The sequence below is a fragment of the Leopardus geoffroyi genome, chromosome C2 (assembly GCF_018350155.1).
Source record: "Leopardus geoffroyi isolate Oge1 chromosome C2, O.geoffroyi_Oge1_pat1.0, whole genome shotgun sequence".
NCBI lineage: Eukaryota > Metazoa > Chordata > Mammalia > Carnivora > Felidae > Leopardus > Leopardus geoffroyi.
Genome location: NC_059333.1, coordinates 13,526,146 through 13,548,279, shown reverse-complemented (window position 1 = coordinate 13,548,279; position 22,134 = coordinate 13,526,146). Strand labels below are relative to the sequence as shown.

Sequence of the window (22,134 nt, the reverse complement as noted above, 5' to 3'; positions counted from 1 at the left end):
CTTGTCCAAGGCAAGTCTGTGCTGAGCCAGCCACTGGGTACCACGTGAGGGCCCTCCACCCCCAGGGCCACCTGTGTGAGGAGACTGTGCCCAAGGAAGGGCAGAGGTGGTCAAAGAAAACACTAAAGTGACACTCAGTTAAGGCCAGGCTTTATTAGAAAAAGAAAAGGCAGGGACCAGCCAGTTAAACACACATTCTTCAGGACTTCTCTATGTAACCCATACCTTAGAGGGAAAAAAAAATTAATAAAAAGCAGTAACGAAATGGAGGGAAGCTGGGAGCATAGATGAAATGGAGAAAGTAGGGCCAGAAGGGGAAGGAGGGCAGGAGGGGAGGAAAGAGGATGGTCTGGTTTTGGGGTTTTTTTATTAGCCACTAACTGTATCAACTAACAAACACCAAGTGACGGTGCGTATTATGTGCAACAACACAGGAGTTTTGTTTGTTGGTTTGTTTAAGTCATCTCTACACCCAACATGGGGCTCAAACTCACAACCCCAAGATCAAGAGTTGCAGGCTCCACCGACTGAGCCGGCCAGACGCCCCAACAATACAGGAGTTTAGAAAAAAGGAAACAAGATCTCTCATAGCAAGGATTTTGGCATCCATGGGGAGAAACAAATCAGCAACCAGCAGCAAGGGAAACAAACGCGAAACCGACAGCAAGCCTGGCGAACAGGCCTATCATTCATTCTCCTGCAGAGCCCTTTAATGATGCTAGGGCTAACGCATTACTCTGGCCAAGGAGCAAGAGTAGAGGTTTCACAGAAACCTCCCTCTGGACCAACTAAACCAGGCTCGGTCTCAGAGGCCCCCACCCAAACAGCCCAGCACTGATGCATTATTATGGAGACGACAAACCAGCATATGAAATCTCACCTTGATACGGGATGTCTCCTCTCCTTCGCTATGCTACAGCTTACGCACTCCTGATTCATTTTTCCTAAACTCTCGTGGGGGACTACTCTCATTTCTTTATTCTTAAGCTTTTAAAGGGGAGTCAAACAATGAAATTTGGGGCCCTATGATTACTCATAGTAGGTGCTGATACCATGTCTACCTGATCGTCCAACTTTGCCTAAATTAATTTTGCTGCAGAGAAAATCCTTCTGTCTTTCCAATGAGCTAGTTAGGAAAACTCGTTGTTTCGGAAGTGGCTCCCCCCGGTTTGTCATTCTCCCCAAACCCTGGCTTCCAACATGCTTTTGCAAGGCCCGTCAGAGCTAAGAGATTCCTAAAATAAGAGATAACTCACCCACTCTTGCAAGTTACCCCAGGAAAATAAGTAGGCGGTCATTGTCCAGAGCAAGGCTATCCAATAAAAACATCACTTCAAATTTTGTAGTAGCTACATTTAAAAAAAAGTAAAAAAAAAAAAAAAAAAAAAAGTAAAATTAAATACAATAACCAATATTATTCAACCCAATATATCATAAATATTATTTCAACATATAATCAATATAAAAGTTATTGAGGGGCACCTGGCTGGCTCAGTCAGTGGAGCATGTAGCTCTTGATCTCAGGGTGGTGAGTTCGAGTCCCACACTGGGCACAGAGATTGCTTACATAAAAAAATTAAACTAAAAGCAAAGAAGAATTTCTACTTTTTTTAAAAAAATGTTAATGTTTATTTATTTTTGAGAGAGAAAGAGAGAGAAAGAGAAAAAATGTGAGCGGGGGAGGGTCAGACAGAGAGGAGACACAGAATCCGAGGCAGGCTCCAGGCTCTGAGCTGTCAGCACACAGCCCGACGCAGGACTTGAACTCACCAACGGTGAGATCATGACCTGAGCTGAAGTCCGACATTCAGCCGACTGAGCCACCCAGGAGCCCCAAGAATTTCTACCTTAAAAAAAATTTTTTTTGAGAAGCAGTTGAGATTTTTCTGATTAAGTCTTTGAAATCTGATCTGTAGTTCACATGTCCAACACATCCTAATTCAGACATTTCAAGGGCTCGGCAGCCATGTGGCTGGCGGTCACCAGAGTGGGCAGTAGAGCTAGAGACCCTCTGACTATACATGTAGCCAGGAGGAAACGAGGCTCGATACAGAACTTCTGAAGTGTGAGGGATTCCTGAGATTCTAAATGCCCAATTCCAGGACATGCTAAGCTTTCCTTTTCATGGCCCTTTCAAGGGACAAAGATGCCCTCCAGTCTTTTGGAAAGAACTGACTGGAATCGGGAGAACCTCTCCAGGGTCCTGAGTTTCAGGTCCAAAACCAACACCCTCAATATGATAGAAAACACAAAATATTTCCTCCTAAGTAAAAAAAAAAAAAAAACAAAACAAAAAACAAAAAAGCATGTTAGGGGCTTACACAAAATGTGTCCAAACTCACTAGTAACATCTAAGCCCCCTACACTCTGGCCAGGGGATGTTGTCTTTTGTGGAGCCCCACGCCTTATTAGAAAGTCATTAAAAAATAAATAAATAGATAAATAAATAAATGGTCATTAAATCTCAGTGCCTGCACTGAGAGAGCAGACATCTTTAACTACAGGAAACTGAGTCCCTGCGTTCATGACCTGCCCTGTTCCAAGTTCCAGGATAAACCAAAGAATCCAAAATCAGCACTTCAGAATCTTCACTTCTGCCTGCCCATCACTGAGTCTCCAGCACCCCACGAGCCCTAAAGGAATCATCACTGTTAGTGTATCTGCCGTGTTTGACAGTTTTTACTCAGGGTCTTTGTTGCTCTAAGTTGATCCGGGAAGTTCTCGCTAACCCAATTTCTTCTCATATCACCTTAGAAGAAAGTTATTTCAATACTCTGATTAAAATTCATGAAAGGTATCGAAATTGAGCTTTGTGAAGCTGAGTGGGAAAATGACCCCATTTGCTTAGTGGGAAAATGACCCCATTTGAGGCACTGTGGATTGGGTAATAAGTGTGCCCACTCCCCACCCCTCCCCCCTCTCCCCAGAGACCCCTGGCTATCAGATCCCATGGGAGCTCTGGGATCATGGCAGGTCCCTTTTTTTGCTTAATGTTTATTTATTTTTGAGAGAGAAAGAGAGCACACAAGCCGGGGAGGGACAGAGAGAGGGAGGGGGGACACAGGATCTGATGCAGGTTCTGTCCTGACAGCAGAGAGCCTGATGCGGGGCTAGAACTCGTGAACTGTGAGATCATGACCTGAGCTGAAATCGGATGCTTAACTGACTGAGCCACTCAGGTGCCCACAGCAGGTCCCTTTAACTGTCAAGTCAGCCTGACGGCTGCTTCTCCACCCAAGTCTTTTTTCCCTTCCTATTGCCCTGATCTCTTTTGGGGTTCAGACTTTCCATACGTCCCCATGGGACCACAACAGCCACCAGACAAGCATTTGCAGCTGACAGGAGAGTCTGGGGTCCAGCCCGGGCACATCCCCGTACTTGGGAAGACACTCAGATCATTACTTATTCTCTTCCGAGCAAGCAAAGGCTTCCAGAACAGAATCTAGAATGGACCTGCCCTCAAGACCTCCTGGGGCCCCAATGAAAAGAGACACACGAACGGATTAAAAGAAGACAACGGGTGATTATGGCAGCAGAGAGGATCTTGGAAAGCTTTCAAGAGATAACGGTGCCTGCACTGAACCTTAAAAAGTAAGCAAGAATAGACCCGAAGGGGAGAAAATGCTACTCAGAAGTTTGGGGCCAACACTTTTTGAGCTTCTCACTGGGTGCCAAGCCCACTGGAAACATCTACAGGAATTAACTCATTTACTCCTCACGACAGCCCTAGCAGGTGGGTACTATTGTTATCCCCATTTGACAGATAAGAAAACTGAGGCATGGAGCAAGGTCATTCTGTGAATAAGTGGACAAGCAGACAGTGCAAACCGAGCACTGCAACCACAACAGCCCTGCAGCTGCACATGTGGGAGCATGTTATGTTTGTGGACTTGTGAGTGGAGGTTGTAATGTGGACCATGTTGGCAGCCAGGAAGGTAGTTTAAACGCAAGAACTTCCGAGCAGAGTAACGAGGAAAGTCGAGGACCACCGGAGCCCAGAAGAGCCAGCTACATACATCAAATTTAAAGTCACATCTGGCACTCTTCAATCCAGACTCAGCCACCCCGTTGGTAGGTGCCAATCTGTGTCCACTTCGGGGTTGAGTCAGCAAGGCTGGGGTGAGCGAGAGGTGAGGCGGAAGGGGCAGAGCAGTGGGCACCTGAGTGGCTCCGTCAGTTAAGAGTCCAACTCTTGATTTCAGCTCAGGTCATAATCCCAGGGTTGTGGGATCAAGCCCCATATCAGGCTCCAAGCGGAGCGTGGAGCTTGCTTAAGATTCTCTCTCCCTCTCTCTCTGTCCCTCTCCCGCTTGCACGCATGCGTGCTCTCTCTCAAAATATAAACTTAAAGAAAAAAAAAAAGAAGGGAGAGAGCAGGGCACATACGCCAGATCAAGAAGCTTGGGCTTCACCCAATGAATACTGGGGAAAACTCAGACAGGTTGTAAACCAGGACTGACGTGATCAGACATGTGTTAAGACGGATGGCTGACCTCCATGGAGAAGATGCAGCGACAGGGAGGAGGCGGTGATATGCAGCCAGGAGAGAGGGTAAGTAGAGTGTATCAGTCAGCTAGAGCTGCTGTAACAAAGCAACACACACCAAATGATGTCAAACACTGGAAATGTGGGTACCGTTCTGGAGACAAGTCTAAAACAAAGATGTGGGCAGGGCTGTGCTCCAACTGGAGGCTCCAGGCAGGGCCCCTTCCCCATCTCGTCCACCTTCTGGTGGCTCCTGCAATCACAGCTTGTAGGCACATCATCTCAATTTCTGCCTGCATCACTCCAGCCCCCTCCCATCGTGTCATGTCTCTGAATCTGAATCATCAGGTTTCGAGCCCAGCTGACTCCCACATGACCTCTTCTTAATAAACTGCATCTGCCAAGACCCTGCTTCCAAGCCAGGTCACATCCTGAGGTCCTAGCAGACATGAGTTTGGGGGACACCACCCAACTCACTACATAAGACCAGTGGCAGGGATAGTAGGACTGAATGGGGAGATGAAGGGACATTGTAGAGAAAGGTGTAGAGAAGCAAGGATGGGATGCTGTCTTCCTGGAAAGTGCAAAAATCAGAATACACACCTTTACTTACATAAAGCGATACAGCGAGGATTCACAAGAGACCAAGAAAAGTAGTTACCTTCGTGTATACTTTATCAGAGCATCTATCGGAAACCACGGAAAGGCAGAAACGCAAAGCGTATCCAAAACACGGGACGAAAAATCATTATCCTTATTGATTACCATGATTATCAAGGGTGAAGTTCAAACCGTGGTGTTACAAGTCAGGCCTGGGGCTGCCTTTCGGGGCGTTCTCACAGGAAGGGACCACAGGAAGGTTCTGAGTTCTCAGCAGGTTCTGGATCTGAGCGCCGCTTACACGGGTATGTCGTTTGTAAGAATCCATCCAATCAGACGCTTCCAATAATGCACGCTTTTCTGTATGTGTGTTGTGTTGCCATTTCACTAAATAAGCACGTATATACACAAATGTTGATAACCAGCTTCCTCTCTGCAAAACGCGGGTGAGATCCCCCCGCGTCTACAGCAAAGCTCTCCTCGCCGACAATATCGATAATTCTAAGGGTGATGACACAGGATGCGGGTGCCATGCAAATGTAACGTCATGGGATTTCATGGAACAAAGTCCATGTGACACGCTCTAAGAGATCATCTTTTTTTCCCAAAAGAAACATGCATATCACAACGTTTTGATTAGTGCTGCCTTTGTTTCGAGAGAGATTTGGCCTCCACTGTCACAGGCTGAAATTTTAGCTGCAGGCAGGAAGGGGGGAGGGGGTCCCGGAAAGATTTCTATGCTTTTCTTAACTGAAACGCAACACCAAAAATGGATTTTCCACAAGAAGTGACAGGGGGAGCAGGCTCGCGGCCTGCATACGTCGAACCCGGCACGGCCGCTCGAGGCAGCCACCTAGCAGGCCTCCCGGAATGGAAACACCAGATTTAAACAGGTGTCATAACAATAAAAGGGCCCATAAATGGGAAACCCAGAAGGCCTCGCAGAGCGGGACAGCTGGTGCGAGAGTGAGGGTTACAGACCTAAGTGGTCCCCAGACTTCCGGAGCCTGCTGAACGTCGCCTCACACACACTTAAACATCCATTTGCCTTCAGGAGCACACACACACCACATATATAAAACCTCTCAACAGGAAATTTCTGCCATTCTTAAACGGCCTTGCCTAAATAAAATACCTTTGACAGACTACTCCGAGCCATTGGATGTGTTAAACGAGAGGAGAAAAGAGAATGGATTGGTTATTCCACAATAAACAGTCTGCTCGGGCGCACAGGGTCACGTGGGCAGACTGGACTGCCCAGTAGAGGAATACAAATGCGAAGGGGGTGGGTAATGTAGTGGCCTTGAAGGGGGGGGTGGGGAAATCAACAATCTCAGCCTCCCAGAGCCACCCCAGTGCTGTCATCAGCTGATGAGCGTAGTTTTCGGGGATCCACAAAACCCACACCACAGGGCTTTGCTCATGCCATCTGCTGGCTCGCTTCCCCACTTTCTCATCTGTAAAATGGGATAACAATACCCATCTGCAGAGATTTTTTTTTTAATGACAAAGTGTAAAGATCCCAGCACAAAGAAAAGGATCTATAAAAGGTAGTCAGCATAGGGGCACCTGGGTGGCTCAGTCGGTTAAGCGTCCGACTCTTGATTTCGGCTCAGGTCACCATCTCAAGGTTCGTGAGTTCAAGCCCCTCATGGGGCTCCGCGCTGACAGCGGGAAGCCTGCTTGGGATTCTGTCTGCATCTCTCTCTGTCCCTCACCCGCTTGCTCTCTATTTCTCTCTCAAAATAAATAAAAATAAAAAACTTCTGGGGTGCCTGAGTGGCTCAGTCGGTTACGTGTTCAACTCGATATTGGCTCAGGTCATGATCTCACGGTTTGTAAGATCAAGCCCCATGTCGGGTTCCACACCGAGTATGGAGTCTGCTTAGGATTCTCTTTCTCCCTCTCTCTCTACCCCTCCCCAACTAGAGCTGTCTCTCTCAAAATAAATAAACATTTTAAAAAGGAAAAAAAAAAAAAAGAAAGAAAAAACTTAAAGAGAAAAGGTAGCCAAGCATAATGGTCATAATCATAAAAGTCATTTATATAATTAATTACTTACTTTAAAAAAAAATGGCTACTCATTCTTTACCCAGAAGAGAGTATAAACTGAAGGACGGCCTTTGACCTGCAAGTCCCATTAATTCCCCCAGAAAAGCTCAATAAGGAAAGCACAGAAGGGGCTGCAGGAAGACACTGATGAAAAGGGGCAGGAAAGTGGGGATAAAACTACATTACCTTCCTGGACTAGTTTTCAAGGGCTGTCATAACAAAACACCACAAACTGAGTGGCTTCAACAACAGAAATTCCTGTTCCCACAGTTCTGGAGGCCAGAAGTCCAAGATGGAGGCACTGGCAGGTGGGTCTCTTCCGAGGCCTCGCTCCTTGGCTGGCCGACGGCCGCCTTCCCCCTCCACCCTCGCGTGGTCCTCCCTCTGTGCTCAAGCATCACGGCGCCTCCTTGTGTGTCCACATTCCTCTTCTTCATAAGGACACGACTCATACTGGATTAGGTCCCCCGTAATAGCCTCATTCTAACTTAGTCACCTCCTTAAAAACCTGGTCTCCCAGTTCAGTCAAATTCTAAGGCACAGGGCTTAGGACTTCAACATGAATTGGTGGGTGGGGGGAGAAACGATTCAGCCCATTTGACTTGTCTACACTGAAATTTGCCCGTGTTGAATCGGGTATTCACAGAACAAAAGAGTCCACGTGCTACAAAGGACAGATGAAGGAGCAGAGTTTGGCCCGAAAAGAGCTACTGGAGTAAGATGGGGGAGGCATGACAGCCGACAGTAAGTGGTTACAGGTTGGGGGGTTGACTTACTCCCCCGACCCGGGACAGCGGGGGGCACGTGGGGGGCAGAAGAATGGCCATCACTGGGAGTTTCAGGGAGGCAACCTCCATTCCCTGCAGTAAACAACTTTGTAACAATTCACTTGCTCAGCCAAGCTCAAGGCTGTCCAGGCTCTTTTGATGGACTTTTGTGCCTTCCTTTGGGGCTTAACAAAGGCCAGCTCACCTTGTATCCATGTCACCCCTACAACCTGGGAGCACGCACTGCTCCGACATCACTCCACAGAGGGATCAGATAGGGTCAGCCTCAGAGAGGGAAGTGGTTTGACCAAGGTCAACTAGCTAATCGGGAGTCGGCACAGGGGATGGAACCCAGACTCTGATGCAGGGTGTCTGTTCTTCCCTTGGCTCCATAATGGAAACCACAACAAAGGCTCAGGTAACATTCTTCAGCCACGGTGTCACAGACAAGATTCGTGGGTTGGAGAGCCTTATCAATCCTTCTGACTGTAAAATCCCAAACCAGAGGCAACCACAGCAGAAGGCCAGGAAATAACGGGGAGAGACTCTCAAAGGTGACGTCAGCTTCCTCAAAGCCAACCACAATCCAACTGTATGACGTTCTAGATAAGGCTAAACTATGGAGACAGTAAAAGATCAGTGGTTACCAGGGGCAAAGGAGGAGGGAGAAACGTATAGACAGAGCACAGAGGATTTTTAGGGCAATGGAACTATTCTGTATGATATTTTAATGGGAGATACACATCATTGGACATGTTTGGGCACATGTGTCCAAACCCAGAATCTGCAACACCAAGAGTGAACTTGAATATGAACTATGGACTCTGGGTAACAATCATCCATCAATGCAGGGTCATCAACTGTAGCAAATGCACACTCCAGGGGGGATATTGATAACAAGAGAGACTGTGCATGTGTGGGGACAGGAGGGATATAGAAACTCTCTCTGAACTTTCTGCTCAATTTTAATGTGAACCTAAAACTGCTCTAAAACATAATAAACTCTAGGGGTGCCTGAGTGGCTCAGTTGGTTGAGCGTCTGATTTCAGCTCACATCATGATCTCCCCGGTTCGTGAGTTAGAGCCCTGCACTGGGCTCTGTGCTGACAGCTCGGGGCCCGGAGCCTGCTTCAGATTCTGTGTCTCCCCCCTCTCTGCCCCTCCCCCACTCATGCCTCCTCTCTCAAAATAAATGAACTTTAAAAAAATAAAAATAAACAAAGTCTATAAACGAACAACAAAACCCAGACAACAACAGGTCACCTACAGCCATTTCGCCAGGCTGGTGCATCGGAACTCTTAGGGATGCCTCCCATTCCCCTTTTACACTTTTGGTTCATAAAACCAGATGCAGGATGCTGGAAGCTAGAAAGACCTTCAGGAATGACTGGCTTCAACCTCAACATCTCACAGATGAGGAATCCAAAGGAAGTTGTTCCTTGTTTTATTCCATTGATTTGTTTTGTTACGGGGTACGTTAAGGAATTAAAAGACAAGCCAACGGCAGTGTTTTCTAAAACTTTAAAACAATGTTCAAACAATAAACCCAAAAAGTTCAGTCTACCTGAAAGCAAAGAAAGAGAGAGAGATTCAATTAAGAGTAACAAAATAGGAGCGCCTGGGTGGCTCAGTTTGGCATCTGACTTCAGCTCAGGCCATGATCTCACGGTTTGTGAGTTGGAGCCCCGCGTCAGGCTCTGTGCTGACAGCTCAGAGCCTGGAGCCTGCTTCGGATTCTGTGTCTCCCTCTCTCTCTGCCCCTCCCCTGCTCACACTCTGTCTCTGTCTCTCAAAAAATAAATAAATGTTAAAAAAAATTAAAAACAAAAAAAACAAAAAAACAGCAACAGAATAAATGATTAAGACCCAGCACTGTGGTGAGACTCATCTAGATGAACAGATCAAGACTTCTGGAAGGCAGTTTGGCAATGCAAATTAACAGCCTTTTTTTTTTTTTAATGCCATATTTAATACAGATACCACATTCTGGGAATTTATCCTGAAAAAAATAAGTTTTAAAAAAGAAAGAAAAAAAAAGGCAATACAGACATAAAGAACATCAAAAAAAAATTTTTAATAGCAGCAAAAAAAAAAAAAAAAAACCCACAAGATAAATATTCAAGTATACGAGAATGGTTAAGTAAATGATCAGCTCGCTGGAATGTGTGATCGTCGTAAATGACAAGTTGGGGGCCAACGCAGCCAGATTGCACGTGTTGACACTGCGATGTTACGTGAAAAGAAACAAAACACAAAGCTGTATCTATGCAGGAGTTACAAATATGTTGAAAGGACATGACAATTAATTACGGATAAGAAGGAACAGAGAAACCCAAAAGCAATCAACATGTTCCTACAGTAGGAATGTGGGAGAATGCCCCCTTTTAAATGCACTTGATTGTTCTTAATAATCCTGCAGTAAAGAAAACTCCATTTTAAAGACTAAGCTGATACGTTTGCAACTCAAAGTCCCGTTTAGAAGCCGCATGTTTGCTCAGGTCTGCCTGCAGCCCCTGCCCAGTAAAGCAGTTTGAGAATACCAAAGCAGAGGCCTGGACCCTTATCAGAACTCGATCCGCAACGTGTTCCCTTTCCCTGGAACCAGCCGCCTGCCTCTGTCCCTCAGTGGATATTTGCAATGAGCGCTATGCCCTCAACCCTACACCCGCCACGTGCCGCGAACCACACTCCAAGGCACCCCCTCCATGAACATCCCCTTTCCACTCTGTCTCCCTCTCTGCTTGGCCTGTTGGGTAGTCCTACCACCAGGCCAAAGTGGATTCTCCTAAGACCACACACCTCAGCCCCTCACTGTTTTCCCTGCCCCTATCCCTCACCACCCCTCAGAACTTCCATGATTTTCTACGCATACTTGCAGCATCCAGACACAAATTCTTCCCCATCCATCCGCAGGCTGGGTCCTTGGCAACCCGGCCCCAAGCCTCGGCGACCCTTAACTAAGCCCAGGTCCCCAAGAGCTCACCTTGGAATCAAAGGCATATTGGCACGATGGACTTAGATTCTTTTGTTTGTGTGTCTCCTAGTTTCTCTTTCTCTTCTGGTTCCAAACTGCGTACCTGGCTGCTTGCTCACTGCTGTGGACTGAATGTCTGTATCCTCCAAAATTTCAGGTGGTGAAGCCCTCATCACTAGTGGGATGGTGTTTGGAGGCTGGGTCTTTGAGAGATGGGTTTTGGTAAGATCACGAGGGTGGAGCCCCTTGGTGGAACTGATTAAACAGAAGAAGAAAAGAAAAGAAACGTGGGATCTCTGAGTGTGCATGCACCAAGAAAAGGCCACAGTAGAAGATGAAGGCGACAGAACCAGGAGAAGAGCCCACGCTGAGAATCCAACCAGGAGGTCACCCTGATCTCAGGACTTCCAGTCTCTAGACCGCCAGAAATAAAAGTCTGCTGTCTGACCCACCCAGCCTATGACATTTCCTTAGGTAGCAGCCTCGATGTGGACACAAACCCACCCTCCCTTCCCCTCAGAGTGCATGCTGCCTCATTCATTTTGACTCCTGTGACAGCATCAGGTTCATCCTGGCCAAAGACTGCTCACCGGCAACTAAGAGACACCTCCCTCTTGCCAGCGGGTCCTGGCAGAATTTGCCTGTGTGTCTCTAGTCTCTCCTGAGTACAGCCCTTTCTTGCTTTGGGCTTATCTCTTAGCTGTCCTCCGAAGACTGCCCTCTTGGCAATGACCCATGCACCATGCGTACAGACTGACTGCTGATGTCGTAAATCAGGGCAAACACAGATCAAGCTTCTCTGTGGTGAAGCTGTAGGAAAGCAAGATCAATTCAAAGAGTTTGGACTCCAAGAAGAGTTCACTGAGACACAAGAAGAGGTAGATGGGACAAGCAAAAATGGGAATAGTCCTGGGGCGCCTGGGTGGCTCAGTCAGTTAAGCGTCTGTCTTCAGCTCAGGTCAGGATCTCACAGCTTGTGAGTTCAAGCCCCACATAGGGCTCGGTGCTGACAGCTCAGAGCCTGAAGCCTGCTTCAGATTCCTTGTCTCCCTCTCTCTGCCCTTCTCTCTCTCTCTCTTACTCTCTCTTTCTTTCTTTCCCTCAAAAATAAATAGTCCAGATCTAGAGACCATGTGAGCAAAAAACAAAAAGGAAGGGAAGGAAGGAACGTAGAAAACAGGACACAACCCAAAGCAAAAGGGATTTCTGTTTCACTGGCTCAAAGTATTTGAAAAAAGAGTCCTGAGAGATGAAATGCAGAATGCAGGGCTGGCACCAAAGGGCCTTTGAAAGTTTAAACTTATGGTGACATAGGGGTATCGGCCTGGCTCTATCTGTACAGCAAGTGACTCTTGATTTTCGGGTCATGAGTTCAAGCCCCACGTTGGGCATAGAACCTACTTAAAAAAAAACAAAACAGGGGCACCTACACAGCTCAGTTGGTTAAGCATCCGACTTTGGCTCAGGTCATGATCTCGTAGTTTGTGGGTTCGAGCCTCGCGTGGGGCTCCGTGCTGACTGCTCACGGCCTGGAGCCTGCTTTAGATTCTATGTCTCCCTCTCTCTCTGCTCCTCCCCTGCTTGCACTCTGTCTCGCTCTCTCAAAAATAAACATTAAAAAAATAATTTAAAAAATTAAAATTAAAAAATTAAAAAGACAAAAGCAAAAAGCCACAATAAAAAAAATACTAATAAATTCATGATGACATTATCAGCTTTAGGAAAATCTAATCTCCTAGCAGTAAGTACACATCCACATTGCAAGTCTACCTGCTTTAAACAGGCCATGTAATGGAGTGGTGCTTGGATGCTCTTGTGGGTTAAAATGTGTCCCCCCCAAAAAAGGACATGTCTAGCACCTATGAATAAGACCTTATTTGGAAATCGAGTCTTTGCAGATGTAACCAAGTTTAGGTCATAAAGGATGAGGATGGGCCCTATACCCGATAGCTGGTGTCTTTATAAGAGAGAGAAGGAGATTTTTTTTTTTTAATTTAAATCCAAGGTAGTTAACATACAGCTACATACAGTTATACATATACAGCTAACATATACATATACAGTTACATATACATACACAGTTAACATACAGTAATAATGATTTCAGGTGTAGAATTTAGTTATTCATCACATACATAGAACCAGTGCTCATCCCAACAAGTGCCCTCCTTAATGCCCATCACCCATTTGGCCCATCCCTTCACCCAAACCCTCCAGCAAACCCTTAGTTTGTTCTCTGTATTTAAGAGTCTCTTATGGTTGGCCTCCCTCAAGAGAGGAGATTCAGAGACAGACACACAGCCACAAGAGACAACTGCCATGTGAAGAAGGAGGCTGAGGCTGGGAGTGATACTGTCACAAGCCCAAGAAGACCTGGGGGCCAGCAGACGCTGGAAGAAGCAAGACCCCCCCTCCCTAAGAACCTTCGGAGAGAGCATAGCCCTGCCAACACCTTGACTTTGGACTTCTAGCAACCCGACTATGAGAATAAATTTCTATTGTCTTAAGACATCCAGTTTGAAGTATCTTTTGCAACAGCCTTAAAAAACTAACACAGACATGAATTAAACTTGACCTGAAAATCATCCATTCTTTGGGACCTCCAGAGAAGATGGGCTAGATCACGAGCAAGGAAGCAATCCTAGGGAAAAACCGAGGTCAAGAGGCACAACCGTGTTTGGAACTATGGGTGTAAGACCACTGTCTCTGGGGAAAGGATTCTAAAGAAAGGGACACAGTCAACACTGGAAGGTCAGCAACTTTCTAATGACTGGGGGTCTGGGTTCAATCTTTGCCTGAAAGGATCCATCAACAATGGGGCTAATCCTTCCATTGATATTTAATCACTGGGCTTCTTGGCTGCCCCACAGACTTTCTCATCTTTGCTCACTCAGGCCAGAATACACATATTCTTTATTCTTCCCATTGTCCTCATGGAGAAGAGGAGCACTTTGCTATTAATCCCCATGTGTAAGTGGATTATGGAACAAGAAAATATGACTTGGAAGATTAAGTTTCTACTAGCCACCGCCAACCCAAAGATGAATGTGTATTTAATTAATGCAATTTGCTGATCAGAAAAGGAACCCCTCCTCACTGCAAAATCTTTCTAAGTTAGAGAAAACTATGCATAAGAAAGTAAGAATCACCCTTAATCTCAATACTGAAAGATATTTATTGTTGGGATTTGGGCTACACAGTATTTACTATTGGCGCCTGATGTAATTAAGAGAAATACTTTACAATTAAAGGGGGAAAAAAGGCATTGATGAGATATTTGGGAAGAATCACTGAGACAGACCAAAAAAATAAAAGGCAGGGGGAGGCGGGGGGGGGGGGAAGCCCACAGACTGTCTAGGAAAAATGCAAAAGGCTGAAGCCAGGTAATCAAAAGCCATTAGCCACTTCAACACTTGCTAGATGTCAGAGATTTCATTCAAATTAAAGGGGGAAATTCAAAGATCTGACTCAGACAGGCTGCTGCAATACTCACGGTATTAAACCATCCAACCTGACTCATGTCCTAATTAAGCTCTCCAGTTCTAAATTCCAGAAAGTAACTTTTCCAAATGGAAAAACTGTACTTTTAATATTTCCTTGAGAGCTTTTCATTTTCCCCCAAATCATGTATGGTTTTCTAGCAACCATAACATAGCAACCAGGACCATATTAAGACACACTCCTGGAATGAGTCTCCCCAAACCCCTGTAACTCAGCTGTCGTGGCTGCGGGCTGGGCCCCAGAATGTTAGGGGAGCTGGCTCTCTCTGCACCCCTAATAAAGTCCAAGCACTGTAAACTTCTAGATGCTAGTTGCTAGGAGGCCCATAAATTCACTTTTCCTGACTTGGATGGGATTCAGAACTGCTGCATCACAGGCTGCGAAGACAGGGATGACCACAATTAAAATTCAGAGGCTGTCCGTGAGGGATAACGTTAGCCCTTCTCTCTCTAATAAGCTGTGAACTGGTTCTGGTGTAAAGAATGGGCCATTAACTTAGATCTCTAATGTCTTTGGCAAGAAGAACTCCAAGATCCTAATACCAACCTGCAACAGTCATAAATATGTTCATCTTATTTTAACCCCATTTTCTCGAAGAGAGAGAAGACCATTTGGGTATTCTTACTCGAAGCAAGTTGAAACCCCACAACAGGCTCCCACAAACCTTTCTCTTTAAGGCAACTTGGTGGTAAGCAGTCACAGGCCGATTGAATCCCCAAATTAAAGCATTAACTGTCAGGAGGGGGACGGGGAAGGGGGAAGGAAAAACAAAACAAAACAGAGATTGAATATTTTAAGTCAATATTAGGAGGTTTTAGTTGGTTTAGGTTGAGGTGAAATGTTAAAGTTCAATTGATATTTATAGATTGAAATGATAATTTCTAATCAGAGATATCAAGATGAGATAATTATTCTAACATTCAAAAAAATTTTCTAAAATGTCACGGTGCATCTCGCCCTGTCTTTTTTTTCTAAAAATGTTTGTGACGCTCCATGGACTGCTTAAGAGGTGTGACATTCTAATGATCAGACTACAAATACTTGTCCTCACATAACACTGACCACAGCAGAGTTGAGGGCTAAGGATGAGCCTTTCACGGTATGTTAACAGCAATATTCTGAAGTCATTAAATGGATGATCTTGCCCAAGCACTGAGGGGCCCAAAACCCCTGAAATGATCCATTTTTTAAAAAAACTTTCTATCCTAAAAAAGATACTTCACTTATTCCAGCTAAAATAATAACCAAAATAATCTGATGCCTCAGATGATTCATTATTAATCTGACAGCTCACTTCCAAATACCTAAAAAACATCAGCTCCTGTTGTAAGTGAAGAAATTTACATATGCGTTCTCTAATGGTATTTGTGTCTTTTGAATGCAGGGTTTCTGGGGGGCACCTGGGTGGCTCAGTCGGTTGAGCCTCGACTTCGGCTCAGGTCATGATCTCACAGCTTATGAGTTCAAGGCTCTGTGCTGACAGCTCGGAGCCTGGAGCCTGCTTCGGATTCTGTGTCTCACTTCTCTCTCTGTCCCTCCCCCACTTTTGTTCTGTCTCTATAAAAAATAAACAAACGTAAAGAAAAAAAAAGTTTGAATGCAGGGTTTCTCAACCTCAGCACTACTGACCATGGACCAGATAATTCTTTGTTCTAGGGGACTGTCCTATGCATCACAGAATGTCAACATCGCTGGCCTCTAGATGCCCGATATCTCCTTATATCTAGATAGATACCAGTATAACCTCCCCAATGTGACAACCAAAAATATCTCCAGATGCTACCAAATGTCCCCTGGCAAGCAAAACTGCCCTCTGTTAAGAACCTCTGTCCTCACCTAACACAACAAAAAATATCACCCAGCAGAAATGTAATGCCCAAAAGCTGATACCCAGACACCTCACTTTCAAATTACTTTGCAAATATTTCCTGCACGTGCCTTTGGTAAATAAGTAAAATAACTGAATCATATGCACTGAGTTTTTGAAGTAAACAGGCTATTTTTCTTTTTTTTTTTTTAATGTCAAATCACAAGGAGCCAAGAATACTCAATGAAGAAAAGACAGTCTCTTCAATAAATGGTGCTGGGAAAACTGGATATTCACATATAAAAGAACAAAACTTGACCCCTACCTTACACCTCTCAAAACTTAAACTGAAATGTGTTAAGGACCTAAATGTAAGACCCAAAGCCATGAAACTCCTAGAAGAAAACACAGGAAGAAAGCTCCCTGACATGAGCCTTGGTAATGATTTTTTGGAAATCATGTCTAAAAACACAAGCAAAAGGGGTGGCTGGCTGGCTCAGTCAGGAGAGCATCTTACTTTTGATCCTGGGATCATGAGTTCAAGCCCCATGTTGGGCATGGAGCCTACTTAAGTAATAATAATGATAATAATAAATAAAAATAAAAACGCAAGCAATAAAATCAAAAACAAGTGGGCTTACATCAAACTTACATCAAACTTGAAACCTACCTACCGAAAGAAACCAACAAAGTGAAAAGACAACCTACAAAAGAGGAAAAAGTATTTGCAAGCCATTTATCCGATAAGAGGTGAGTATCAAAAACATAAAGAACTCCTATAACTCAATAGCAAAAAGCTAAATAACCCAATTTAAAAATGGGCAAAGGACCTGAATAGACATTTCTCCAAAGAAGATACACGAATGGCCAACAGGCACATGAAAAGATGTTCAACACAGTCATCATTAGGGAAACGAAAATCAAAACCAGAGTGAGGTACCACTTCACATGGGTCAGAATGGCCATTATCAAAAAGACAACAGCAGGGCGCCTGGGTGGCTCCGTCCATTGAGAATCTGACTCTTATTTCAGCTCAGGTCATGAGTCATTTTGGCTCGGTGCGTTAGTTCTAGCCCTGCATCAGGTTCCACACTAACAATGCTCAGTACAGAGCCTGCCTGGGATTCTCTCTTTCTCTCTCTCTCTCTCTGCCCCTCCAGCACCTTGCCCCTTAAATAAAAAAAAAAAAAAAAAAAAAAAGACAAGAGAGAACAAATGCTGGCCAAGATGTGGGGAAACTGGAATCTTCACACGTTGCTGATAGAAATGTAAAATGGTGCAACCACTTTGAAAACAATCTGTCAGCTCCTCAGAAAATTAAACATAGAATTACCATATGACCTTAGTGATTCCACTACTAGGTGTTTACCAAAAAAAATTCTTAAATGAGTATCCAAACACATATTTGTTCCACTGGTGCTCAGAGCAGTAACTATCCACAATAGCCAAAAGGTGGGCTCGATCCCAATGTCCATCAGTTGATGAATGAATAAATGAAATGTGGCATTATCCATACAGTGAAATATTACTAAGCAATAAAAAGGGATTCTGACACATGCTGCAACACAGATGACCCTTGAAAGCATGATGCTAAGCAAAAGAACGTGGACACACAAGGTCACATTTTATATAATTCCATTTACAGGTAATGCCCAGAACAGGCAAATCTACAGACACAGATCCGTAGTCACCAGAGGTGAGAGGGAGGCATGGGGAGAGGAAGTGCATAATAATGGGCACAGGGTTCCTTTTAGGGGTGATGAAAATGTTCTAGAATTGATTATGGGGATAGCTGCACAACTCTATCAATATACCATGGGGCGCCTGGGTGGCGCAGTCGGTTAAGCGTCCGACTTCAGCCAGGTCACGATCTCGCGGTCCGTGAGTTCGAGCCCCGCGTCGGGCTCTGGGCTGATGGCTCAGAGCCTGGAGCCTGTTTCTGATTCTGCGTCTCCCTCTCTCTCTGCCCCTCCCCCGTTCATGCTGTGTCTCTCTCTGTCCCAAAAATAAATAAACGTTGAAAAAAAAAAAAAATTAAAAAAAAAATATACCAAAAACCACAGAATTGTACACTTTAAGAAATTAAATTGTATGGCATGTACATTACATGTTAATAAAGCTGTTATAAAACAGAAGCAACCTAGGGGCACCTGGCAGGCTCAGTTGGTACAGCATGTGACTCTCAAGTTGTAAGTTCGCAGTGTTGTAAGTTCGAGCCCCGTGTCAGGTGTAGAGATTACTTAAAAATAAAATCTTGGGGCGCCTGGGTGGCGCAGTCGGTTAAGCGTCCGGCTTCAGCCAGGTCACGATCTCGCGTTCCGTGAGTTCGAGCCCCGCGTCAGGCTCTGGGCTGATGGCTCAGAGCCTGGAGCCTGTTTCCGATTCTGTGTCTCCCTCTCTCTCTGCCCCTCCCCCGTTCATGCTCTGTCTCTCTCTGTCCCAAAAATAAATAAACGTTGAAAAAAAAAATAAATAAATAAATAAATAAAAATAAATAAAATCTTAACAATATCCAAATTATGGAAAGAGTCTAAATGTCCATCAACTGATAAATGGATAAATAAGATGTGGTATATATACAAAACGGAATACTACTTGGCAATGAGAAAGAATGAAATCATGCCATTTGCAGCAACGTGGATGGAACTGGAAGGTATAATGCTAAGTGAAATAAGTCAGTCAGAGAAGGACAAACACCATATGTTTTCACTTATACATGGATGTTGAGAAACTTAACAGAAGAGCATGAGGGAGGGGAAGGGGAAAAAAGTAGTTACAAACAGAGAGGGAGGAAGGAGAACCTTTAAGAGACTCTTAAATACAGAACCTTTAAGAGACTCTTAAATACAGAAAACAAACAGGGTTAATGGGGGTGTGGGAGAGAGGAGAAAATGGGTGATGGGCAATGAGGAGGGCACTTGTTGGGATGAGCACTGGGTGTTGTATGTAAGCAATGAACCATGGGAATCTACCCCCAAAAGCAAGAGCACCCTGTCTACACTGTATGTTAGCCAACTTGACAATAAATTATATTTAAATAATAATAAAATCTTACCAAAAAAAAAGGCAATCTATAGACAAGGCATAGAAGACTTAATCATGCTTACAGAACACAGTCTTAAAACCCTGGTGGTGACAGAAGCTGGGGGTGTAAGGTAGAGAGGGGAGAGTTGAGAGGAAAGACAGATCCAGACACCGATATTCTTATTTTACAAAGGGGAGGTTAAGTGTCACAGTCTTCGGTTGACGAAACTAAATGAGAGGTCTATATAAGTAACAAAGAATGAAGACTAATCAATATAAGAACGATAAATATCACCAGCAAAAATCTGGAGAAGGAAGGTGAGACATAAGTAGCCTAATTGTCCTTCATCGTAACAGGAAGCCGATAAATAAAAGTGGTATAAGCATATTATTTAGAGATACAAAGACAACCACCAGAAGAACAAAAAACAAAAATGAACAAAAGTGATCATTTCAGGAGAGTACAGAGTGGGCGGGAATAGAAAAGGCATGGGAACAAAAACACGTTTCACGTAAGCTTGTCTGCTAGGAGTTTGCTAATGCTATATGGAATTATTATTACTTCACACCCTGTTTTTAGAAAGAAATCAAACTTGGCATTACTTAAGAATATGGATGAAATAAGAATATACCTTGATGGCAGGAAAAATATTAAACCGGATCATCACCACTGAGTAAAACTGTGATTGAAATCTAACCGAGCAGCAGTCTCTGTTTCGCTGTCCTGCCTTCCCCTCCTTGCGGTGTATCCAGTAAACTTCTATCCCCTTTAAAAATAAATAAGTAAATATATTTGAGCAAAATTGACTCAAGTTTTACAGCCACAGACTGCATCCATATTAAGGCAAACCTGGAAATATATGTTAGATCTTTTTTTTTTTAATTTTTTTTTTTTAACATTTATTTATTTTTGAGACAGAGAGAGACAGAGCATGAACAGGGGAGGGGCAGAGAGAGAGGGAGACACAGAATCTGAAACAAGCTCCAGGCTCTGAGCTGTCAGCACAGAGCCCGACGCGGGGCTTGAACTCACAGACCGTGAGATCATGACCTAAGCCGAAGTCGGACGCCTAACCGACCAAGCCACCCAGGCGCCCCTATGTTAGATCTTTAAGGGACCAAGAAACATGCACAAAGCCTCTCTACTCTCTGCATGGCAGACAGACGGTTAAGAATCCTCACGCGGGTCAGGGCACGGGTGGCAAGAATATTCAAAAGACCTAATCACTGTGGGATCCAAAGGGCATTTCAGATGAAAAAAAGTGCATATGGCATTCTCTCCCCCACAACGGACCCCTGTTTAAACATACATTAAAAATGAAAGGGCGAGGGGCACCTGGGTGGCTCAGACAGTTAAGCATCCCATCTTGACGTGGGTTCGAGCCTCACACTGGGCTCTGTGCTGACAGCTCAGAGCCTGGATCCTGCATCGGATTCTGTGTCTCCCTCTCTCTCTCTCTCTCTGCCCCTCCCCACTCATACTCTCTCTCAAAAATAAATAAACATTAAAAAGAAAAAAAAAAAAAAAACCACGAAAGGGGGAAGGTGAACACTGCTCAGCACCAAAACCCAGCAGAATTTGCCACCGGGGAAGTACCACACTCAGTTATTTTAAAACCTCATCACAGTTACAACTCTGACACCTGGGACATGATTCTGGACAGCTAAACTAGGACGCTTCTGAGGGTGTCCAATGGTAAAACTGATCATTACGCTAGGCAGTGGGCACGAAGGAGTGTCCCAGAGCGCTTGGGGCCTCACAGACATGGAAAGGGGCTCCGCGGGCACCAGAACCTAGGGGCCCCTCCAAGTCCTCGCCATCCCTGTGCCATGGAAAGACATAGAGATGCACATTTTGCAAAAAAAAAAAAAAAAAAAAAAAAAAAAAAAGGCAAACACTAACACATTGACTCGGTTTGGGTCAGGCTCCTTTTAAGTCCAAAAAACCCAAAATCCACATACAGAGCTCACGGCAGAGTGATCCCACAGCTCTGGGCCTCTCAAACACTGCCCAAAAGGCAAGTCGCCCCGGCTAAATGAGTTCCAGAGGCTCCCAGAGCTTCCTGCTGGAAATCTTCATTTGGCCGCAATTCAGCCAATGCTCTCCACCCAGCCCAGGTGATGAGGCTGTGTCAGATGAGATCGTGTTCCGGGGACAAGGGATAAGGGACATGAAGAAGCCCTGAGATGGTGAGGCTTTGGGCTGGAACCCTAAAGACGTGGGAGGCCTCCACGGTGGCAAGGGGAGGCAAGGCAGACCCCCTCCCTCAGGGCCCCTCAGACTCGACCTGAGGCAGACATCAGGCCCGCCCCACCCCCTCTTCTGAAGGGCAAAGGGTAGAAAATCCCATGGACCCCATTTCCGTGGTGGACAATTCCACAGGGAGAATTCCCAGACCCATTCTCAGACCCTAACCTCCCCCTCCCCCAGGGTTGACCTGGGGGCTTATCCAGGGCCATTATCACCTCTGCAGAGGGCAGAGGAAACTAGAAACAGGCACCAGAATTGATCTATATTTACAAGGTTAGCAGCTCCCAGTGGAGCAGGAGGAAGAGGAAGAGGAGGAGGAGGAGGGGGAGGGGGAGGGGGAGAGGAGGGGGAGGGCGGGTGGGCAGACAGAAGCGCTCGGGGCTGGAGGCAGCCACTGCAAACACAGGTTCCTTCTGCAGGATTTCCTGTCTCCTCCGTGGGCACAGAGAACGGTGTTTGGGGTTTTTAAGGAAAAGCAACTGAACTTCCAGAACCTAATCTCTCATCCCCTCCCCCCACCCATCCCAAGCCAAGCTGGGGCACCCAGATCCACAGTCTTCCAACCACTTAATTCCTCACATCTGTATACTGATCTGTAGGTCTTTATATAAAATCATGTTCTTTGCGGGGCAGATGATGTAGTTAAATAATACAAGAGGCTTTTTTAAAAACC

The 22,134-nt window shown here is 45.2% G+C and overlaps 1 protein-coding gene across 1 annotated transcript in view; it reads right to left on the bottom strand.

Moving 5' to 3' along the window:
* The window catches only part of TIAM1 (TIAM Rac1 associated GEF 1), a 392,899-nt gene that overhangs the window by 365,600 nt on the left and 5,165 nt on the right, over nucleotides 1-22,134 (bottom strand). Inside the window, exon 2 of the mRNA XM_045436876.1 lies at nucleotides 10,888-11,133. The gene's annotated coding sequence lies outside the window, so the exon portion shown is untranslated. The remainder of the gene's footprint in view (nucleotides 1-10,887; nucleotides 11,134-22,134) is intronic.